We start from the raw sequence: 9,710 nt of genomic DNA on the forward strand, positions 1-9,710 counted from the left end.
GTAAAGAGGGTTTGATGGTTTAGGGTTCTCATTTTTTCTTAATGAGGGCTGTTTTAAGTGATGGCTGTTTTGGAAAAACTTAAGTGTTTAGATTGGTGAGAAATTAAATTTCAAGTAAAAACTCTATTGTACACTTTTTTAGGGTGCCAAATAATTATAGGATATGGGATATGGGCACGCTTTAAAAAATGTAACTGTAGGAAAACAAACTAGCCACGCTTCAAAAGCATGACTGTTTTTCTCTACGGGCACACTTTTGAAGCGTGAAGAAAATGTATGGCCAAATCACTAATCAATTGTCACTCTCATAAAAGCGTGACGATTGACCTCTTTTGGCCACATTTTTGAAGTGTGACACAGAAAAACGTGGCCAAATCTATAATCAATTGCCACCAAAAGCGTGTCGTTGACCCCTTTTGGCCACGCTTTTAAAGCGTGACAAGGAAAAAGTATGCCAACTGGCCTTTTTTCTTGTAGGGTGGGTAACTATCCGCTCCGGTGCGGGACGGATTTTGACAGGATGGTGTCAGGTTTAGGTAATACCTGCCCCTGCTACTCTCGGTATATAATATATATTAGATATAATATATGTAAAATAATTAGTAAAATAATGAATAATATTACATTATTGTAAACTTTTTATTTTAAATTATGTTATGTATATGATGATGGTTATATAATTTTTAAAATTTAATTTTGTTTGTAGGATTTTAATAATGATAGGAGCTGGTAGTGGTGGAACGGATTAGGGTTTAATTTTTTACTACCCATAAATAAGAGCAAGGCAGGTTCTATGTAGGTTATTATAGGGTAGGTGATAAACTACTATTTTATGGTTTATCTTGTGCTCAATTGAGTAGTTTTTATCAAGCCTTTGTACACTTATTCATACAATTTGCATGATTTTACAATTCTTTCCCAATTTTGTACTATGGTTGAAAACTTGCTTCCTGAGCCTTTAAATTCCTTTTTTTTTTACCATTCGATGTCGTGATCTGTGCGTTAAGTGTTTTCAGGCTATATAGGACAGGAATGGCTTAAAGGAAGGAGAGGAAGCATGCAAAAATGGAAGGAGCACAAGAAATAAAGGAGATAACCAGCGAGAAGCGACGCGCACGCATGGCTCACGCGTGCGCGTGAATTCGAGTTTGCACGGTGACGCGTGCGCGTACCTGAAGCGTACGCGTGACACACAAAGATGACCATCGACGTGTACGCGTGACTGACGCGTACGCGTGACGTGCGCCACTTGCAGAAATTGCATAAAACGCTGGGGCAATTTTGGGCCAAGTTTGGATCCAGTTTTTGACCCAGAAACACAGACTAGAGCCAGGGGACAAGCAGAGACTCAACACACATTCTTATTCGCATAGTTTTATAGTTTTAGATTGGAATCTTAGAGAGAAATCACACTTCCTCTAGGTTTTCTTCATATTCATAGTTTTAGAGTTTATGCTTTTGATTTGGATATTGAGAAGAGTCACTACCTCCGTTGAAGTTTTCATTATTCTAGTTTGTTTTCTTATTCCTTTACTCTGTTGATTACCTATTAACCCTGTTCAGATACGTATGTTTATGATTTTGGGATTTATTAATGCAAAGAATTATTTCTACTTTTAATTAATTTTCAGTTGTTATTTTATTTAGTTTATCATGTCTTCCTTTTATTCCCTTTATATGTCTGTGAAGGTTGTATTCATGTCAATGGAGTAGACTCCCAACTTGACTTGGGGGTTGATTAAAAGGAGACCCTTGAGTTAGAATACTCAAGTGTCAATTTTAATTAGAAGTTGTTGGCTAACTCTCTATTTGCTAAAGCTAATCTTTCCATAGGAGAGGATTAGGACTTATGAATCAGAGTTAGCTCAATCACTTGACTTTTCTTTATTCGGTAAGGGTTAACTAAGTGAAAACAACAACCTCTTGTCATTACACTTGGGAGAATCCAACAAGGATAGAACTTCCAATTAATCTTCCCCCAGTCAAGGCTTTTTATTTTGATTATATAAATTCTCCTGCTATTTTTCACTGCTTTAAATTACAATCATTTATTTTTTTGTTCTCCAACTCTTAAAATTTCTCGAAAAACTCCTGACTAATAGCATAGCACTCTTTTGTCAACTCGTTGGGAGACGACCTGAGATTTCTACTCCCAGTATTTTTATTCTAAATTTGTTACAACCCTTCTAAATTGATAAGCGAAATTTTCGTCAGTTAAGAACTGTACTTGCAACGTTGTTCTTATTATAAATTCTTATTTGGCAATTTTCCACCACATCAAATTTTGGCGCCGTTGCCGGGGAGTTGCAATAGTATGCTAAATTATTAGTTGGTGTAAATATTTTTAATTTGATATATTTGCATATTTTTATTTTATTTTATTACCATGAGCTATATGTTTCTTTCATTGAATGACGCGTTCACTACCTGATCTGAGCTTAGCCACGTTTGATCCTGAAATTGAAAGAACTATTTCACGTATTAGGCGAGCTCGGCGTCGGTTAGCCTCTGAGGGTGGTGAAGTGGTTACTACCAATTCACCAGTCTCATCTGAGGACGACTCTGAAGCGCCATCTGAGGAAGAAACAAGCTCCTCTACTACTGATTTTGTTGATTTACATGCAGGTAATATGGCGGAGCCTAGAAGGATTACTCTCTAGGAAGTAGGAGCTCCAGACTTTACACTGCAACCGTATCAAGTGCATCACCCAAATCTGGCTGCAGATTTCGAACTGAAGACTGCGCTAATCAACTTACTGCCCAAGTTTCATGGCTTACCTACTCAAGAGCCTATCAAGCACCTCAGGGATTTTCGGACAACCTGCTCAACTACCAGGCGTCATGGTGCGGATGAAACTACTATTTGGTTATATGCCTTCCTGTTTTCTCTTGAGGAAAAGGCAAGGGAGTGGTTCTACACTCAACCCAAAGCAGTTGTTACTAATTGGGATCTGCTCATAAGGGAGTTCCTGAAAAAGTACTTTCCAGCTGACGTTACAGACAGACTGAGGAAAGAAATTTCCTGCATTATTCAAGGCGAATCAGAGACTCTTTATGAGTATTGGAAACGCTTCATGAATCTCCTAGACTTATGTCCCCACCACAAGATTGACCAGTTGGTGTTGATCAGCTATTTCACCCAAGGCATGAAGCCTCAAGACAAGACTACACTAGATACTGCGAGTAATGGCTCTCTGAAGAAGTACAAGACGGCGACAGAAGCGTGGCAACTGATCACCGATCTAGCTGAGTCTACCCGGAATGTCAGGCACAGGAACAACCATCCCAAGGCTATTGTAGAGGTTTCCTCTAGTAGTAAGACTGCTGCTCTCACACATACTCTGGGAGAGATGACCAACATACTGAAGAAGCTACAGCTGAATCAACAACAACCTCAGCCTCCCCTACAACAACAATGTCAACAGTTGGTTCCTCAGAGGGTGTACAGAATATGTGCCTGCTATACTCATTACACTGATGAGTGTCCGCAACTCCAACAACAAGAAGACAACACCTTGGTAGATACCCATAATTTCTATGACTGCCCGAATCAAGGATCCTATCAACAAGGCGACAACTATAACCAAGGTGGGAACTACAATCAAGGTTGGCAAGACAACTCCAACCAAAACTGGAAAGACAATTCCAACCAAGAATGGAGGGACAACTACAACCGAGGAGGCAGAGACAACGGTGGAAATCAGAGGTGGAACAACAACAATAATTAGCAGAACCGGTATCAGCAGAACCCTCCTTACCAACAGCAGAACCAAGGACATCCTTACAGAGCACCACACCTAAGGCAGTCACAGGCACCTTAGAACAACCAACAGCAGGCCCCTCAATTTACTTATCCCCCTTCTTCTACCAATGATGAGATGCTTCACTCTATTGTACAAGGACAGAAAGACCTTCAGAATACACTTACCTCTAGCATCACTGGTCTTACCTCCACTTTACAAGCTCTCATCTCCCGGCTGGAACCACCTTCTACCCCAACAATCAACCTTCAAGCTCCAGTGCACTTCCTTCTCAACCTTTACCCAACCCCAAAGGTGGAATCAATGCCATTACTTTGAGGTCCAGAACCACACTGAAATAGAGGAGTCAGGAGGAGCCAAGCTCAAAGGAAGATATCCAAGCTGAAGACATTGTTGAGGTGGAGGATGTTGAGGAAGATGAGGAAGTACAAGACATGATTGAAGAAGAAGAGGCTCAACCAAGGAATGGAGTATCAAAAGAAGCTGAAGTCACAAGTGAAGCCATTCCCATCCCATTTCCACACCTTGCTAGGAAGTCCAGAAAGCAGATAGAGCTAGACCCCAAGATGGTGGAGATCTTCAAAAAGGTTGAGGTAACTATTCCCCTTTTTTATGCCATTCGCCAGGTACCTAAATATGCGAAGTTTCTAAAAGATTTATGCATGAATAAATATAAAATACAGGATTTAGAAACTATTCCTCTAGGTAGCTCTATTTCTGCTTTAATGGGTGATATACCAGAAAAATGTAGTGATCTAGGCCCATGCATGGTTACTATTACTATAGAAGGTGTAAAATTTTCTGACTGCATGTGTGATTTAGGCGCGTGTGTGAGTATTATGCCATTATCTGTATATGATGCTCTGAGACTCCCTCCCTTAAAAAGGTCAGCAGCACGTTTTGTTTTCGCAGATAAAAGTATAATCTCAGTGGTAGGAATTGCTGAGGACGTGCTAGTGAGCATTAAGGGGCTCACATTCCTTATTGATTTCTACATATTGGCGATACCCCCTAATGACTCAGAAAGACCATCATCCATCCTCCTTGGAAGGCCATTTCTGAAAACTTCAAAGTTCAAGTTGGATGCATTCTCAGGAACTTACTCCTTTGAGATAGATGGTAGAGCAGTGAGCTTCAACCTGGATGAAGCTATGAAGCACCCTCCGGAAGATCATTCCATCTTCCAGTGCGACATCATTGATGAGACTGTCACTGTAGTTCACCAAGAGGTAGTAGAAGAGATGCACATGGAGTAAGGTGCAAGTGTAAGGACGCCCCCTGAACAAGATGAAGACACATTGCCACCTTCACTAGCTCCAGATGATCAAGTGCCTAGCCGTGAGCAGAAAATAGAGTTGAAGCCCCTTCCACCCCACCTCAAGTATGCTTACCTTGAGGATCATCAGAAGCTCCCAGTTATCATTGCAAGGGAACTCACCTCCCAACAGGAGGAGCAGCTACTTAGTGTGCTGCAAAGACACAAGAAAGTAATTGGATGGAGCTTGGCAGATATAGTAGGCATCAGTCCTCAAGTTTGTGAGCACAGGATATTTTTAGAAGAGGGAGCAAGGCCTATTCATCAACCTCAAAGGCGGCTGAATCCCACCATCTTAGAAGTTGTCAAGAAGGAAGTAACCAGACTGCTTAAAGCTGACATCATCTACCCCATCTCAGATAGTGAATGGGTCAGTCCAGTACAAGTGGTGCACAAGAAGTCTGGAGTCACAACAGTGAAGAATGAGCATGGAGAGCTCCTGACAACTAGGGTGCAGAATTCCTGGAGGGTGTGCATTGATTATAGGCGCCTCAATCAGGCTACTCGCAAGGATCACTACCCCCCTGCCATTCATTGATCAGATGCTTGATCGCTTGTCAGGTAAATCACACTACTGCTTTTTAGATGGTTACACTGGCTATTTTTAAATTCATATAGCTCCTGAAGATCAGGAGAAGACTACTTTTACATGTCCCTTTGGAACGTATGCATACAAGAGGATGCCTTTTGGATTATGTAATGCACCGGCTACTTTCCAAAGATGCATGATGAGTATTTTCTCAGATCTTATTGAGAACTGTATGGAAATTTTTATGGATGACTTTAGTGTGTATGGTGATTCATTTAGCCTTTGCTTGGATAGTTTAGCTAGGGTATTAGTCTATTAGACAGGTGTGTTAGTTCAAACCTTGTATTAAATTTTGAAAAATATCACTTTATGGTAAAACAAGGTATTGTTCTAGGACATGTTGTTTCTAATACTGGTATTTCTGTAGATCCAGCAAAGGTAGATGTCATTTCTAGTTTACCTTACCCCTCTTCCGTGAGGGAAGTCCGTTCGTTCCTTGGTCACGCAGGTTTCTACCGGAGATTTATCAAGGACTTCAGTAAGGTAGCATTGCCTTTATTCAGACTGCTGCAAAAGGATATTGAGTTCGAGCTGAGTGAGGACTGCATGGAAGCGTTTGATAAGTTGAAGATTGCCTTGACTCAAGCTCCGATTGTGAGAGGACCCGACTGGAGCCAGCCTTTGGAGATTATGTGTGATGCATCCAATCATGCAGTAGGAGCGGCGCTGACTCAGCGCGAAGGTAAGGATTCTTTTGTAATTGCTTATGATTCTAAGACCTTAGACGCTGCTCAGTCTAATTATACTACCACTGAAAAAGAGCTTCTGGCTATTGTTTTTACTCTGGATAAATTTCGAGCCTATTTACTTGGTACTAAAGTGGTAGTATACTCAGACCATGAAGCTCTAAAATATTTATTAGCTAAAAAAGAGTCCAAACTAAGGTTAATACGTTGGATATTGTTGCTGCAAGAATTTGATTTAGAAATTAAAGATATGAGTGGTTCCCAGAATTTAGTGGCAGACCACTTAAGTCACCTAGAGCACATTAAGAATGACTCCACTCCTATCAATGATGCTTTTCCATTTGACAGCTTGCACGCAATATCTGAAGTAGTTTCTTGGAAGATATCCTCATTAAAGACGACAAGCCCATCACTAAAAAGAGGATGGAGCAAACAAGAGAGCCCACTCATGGACCTTAACAAGAGCATGAGGAAGTCCCTCATCAAGAAATCCCTGAGATTCCTCAAGGGATGCATTTCCCTCCACACAACTATTGGGAGCAACTCAACACCTCTTTCGGAGAATTGAGTTCCAACATGGAGCAACTAAGAGTGGAGCACCAAGAGCACTCCATCATCCTCCATGAAATTAGAGAGGACCAAAAGGCCATGAGAGAGGAGCAACAAAGGCAAGGAAGAGACATAGAGGAGCTCAAGAACTCCATTGGTTCTTCAAGAGGAAGAAGAAGCCACCATCACTAAGGTAGACCCGTTCTTTAATCTCCTTGTTTATTTTCTTTTCTGTTTTTGGTTTTTATGTTTTATGTTTTGACTATGTTTGTGTCTTCAGTACATGATCATTAGTATTTAGTGTCTATGTCTTAAAGCTATGAATGTTCCATGAATCTTTCACCTTTCTTAAATGAAAAATATTTTCTGAAAAAGAAAAAGAAGTACATGAATTTCGAATTCTATCTTGAAAATAGTTTAATTATTTTGATGTGGTGGCAATACTTTTTGTTTTCTGAATGAATGCTTGAACAATGCATATTTTTTATAGCGAAGTTTATGAATGTTAAAACTGTTGGCTCTTGAAAGAATAATGAAAAAAGAGAAATATTATTGATAATCTGAAAAATCATAAAATTAATTCTTGAAGCAAGAAAAAACAGTGAAAAACACAAAGCTTGCGAAAAAAATGGCGAAAAATAAAGAAAAAGTAAGCAGAAAAAGTCAATAGCTCTTTAAACCAAAAGGCAAGAGCAAAAAGCCAATAACCCTTTAAACTAAAAGGTAGGGGTAAAAAGGATCCAAGGCTTTGAGTATTAATGGATAGGAGGGCCCAAAGGAATAAAATCCTGGCCCAAACGGCTAAATCAAGCTGTCCCTAACCATGTGCTTGTGTCATGAAGGTCCAAGTGAAAAGCTTGAGACTGAGTGGTAAAAGTCGTGATCCAAAGCAAAAAGAGTTTGCTTAAGAACTTTGTGCACCTCTAACTGGGGACTCTAGCAAAGCTGAGTCACAATCTGAAAAGATTCACCCAGTTATGTGTCCGTGGCATTTATGTATCCGGTGGTAATACTGGAAAACAAAATGCTAAGGGTCACGGCCAAGACTCATAAAGTAGTTGTGTTCAAGAATCAACATACTAAACTATGAGAATCAATAACACTATCTGAATTCTGAGTTCCTATGGATGCCAATCATTCTGAACTTCAAAGGATAAAGTGAGATGCAAAAACTGTTCAGAAGCAAAAAGCTACTAGTCCCGCTCATCTAATTGGAACTAAGCTTCATTGATATTTTGAAATTTATTGTATTTTCTCTTATTTTTATCCTATTTTGTTTTTAGTTGCTTGGGGACAAGCAACAATTTAAGTTTGGTGTTGTGATGAGCGGATAATTTATACGCTTTTTGGCATTGTTTTTACATAGTTTTTAATATGTTTTAGTTACTTTTTAGTATATTTTTATAGTTTTTATGCAAAAATTCACATTTCTGGATTCTACTATGAGTTTGTGTATTTTTCTGCAATTTCAGGTATTTTCTGGCTGAAATTGAGGGATCTGAGCAAAAGTCTGATTCAGAGGCTGAGAAAGGACTGCAGATGCTGTTGGATTCTGACCCTCCTGCACTCGAAATAGATTTTCTAGAGCTACAGAAGCCCAATTGGCGCGTTCTCAATTGCGTTAGAAAGTAGACATCTTGGGCTTTCCAACGATGTATAATAGTCCATACTTTGGCCGAGATTTGATGGCCCAAACTGGCATTCAATGCCAGCCAGAGACCCTTTTCTGGCGTAAAACGCCGGAACTGGCACCAGAACTGGAGTTAAACGCCCAAACTGGCATCCAAGCTGGAGTTTAACTCTAGAAAAGGCCTATGCACGTGTAAAGATCAATGCTCAGCCCAAGCACACACCAAGTGGGCCTTGGAAGTAGATTTCTGCATTATCTGCACTTAGTTACTTATTTTCTGTAATCCTTAGTAACTAGTTTAGTATAAATAGCACTTTTTACTATTGTATTTGAAGCTTATGCCACTTTTCACATTTGGAGGATGGCCACACGGTCATGCCAAGACATTTTTCTCTTATTTATTTTCTACGGTGGAGTTTCTACACCTCATAGATTAAGGTGTGGAGCTCTGCTGTTCTTCATGAATTAATGAAAGTACTATTGTTTCTCTTTCAATTCACGCATGTCTCTTCTCCAAGATATACTCTCGTTCTTAATTCAGTTAAGTCAGAATGAGGGGGTGACCCGTGACAATCACCCACTATCTTCATTACTCGCTTAGCCAAGATCCGCGTGCCTGACAACCACAAGCGGTCTACATGATGTTCAACGTAGTCATTAGAAGACAGCTGGAGTATAATCTCTTAGGCCTCTGGTTCGTGACTTTGACTTGCATCTCCTAACAACAGAGCAGTTGAACTCACAGAGATCAGAACCTTTGTGGTAAAGGCTAGAACAAATGAGCTTCAAACTCACGAATGTTGGGCGCAGTGATAGTGTGCAAAAGGATAGAAAGATCCTATTCCGATACAAGTGAGAACCGACAGATGATTAACCGTGCGGTAGCTGTGCCTGGTATTTTTCATCCGAGACGAGAGATCCGATAGATGATTAGCCGTACAGAAGCCGTGCCTGGACCATTTTCACTAAGAGGACGGATGCTAGCCATTGACAATGGTAATCCACCAACATACAGCTTGCCATGGAAGGGAGCACGCATGATTGGATGAAGACAATAGGAAAGCAGAGGTTCAGAAGCAACAAAGCATCTCCAAACGCTTATCTGAAATTCCCACCAATGAATTACATAAGTATCTTTATTTTAATTTACTTTTTATTTATCTTTCAATTATCAAAACTC

This window comes from Arachis hypogaea, chromosome 20, assembly GCF_003086295.3.
Source record: "Arachis hypogaea cultivar Tifrunner chromosome 20, arahy.Tifrunner.gnm2.J5K5, whole genome shotgun sequence".
In the NCBI taxonomy this organism is placed as follows: Eukaryota; Viridiplantae; Streptophyta; class Magnoliopsida; order Fabales; family Fabaceae; genus Arachis; species Arachis hypogaea.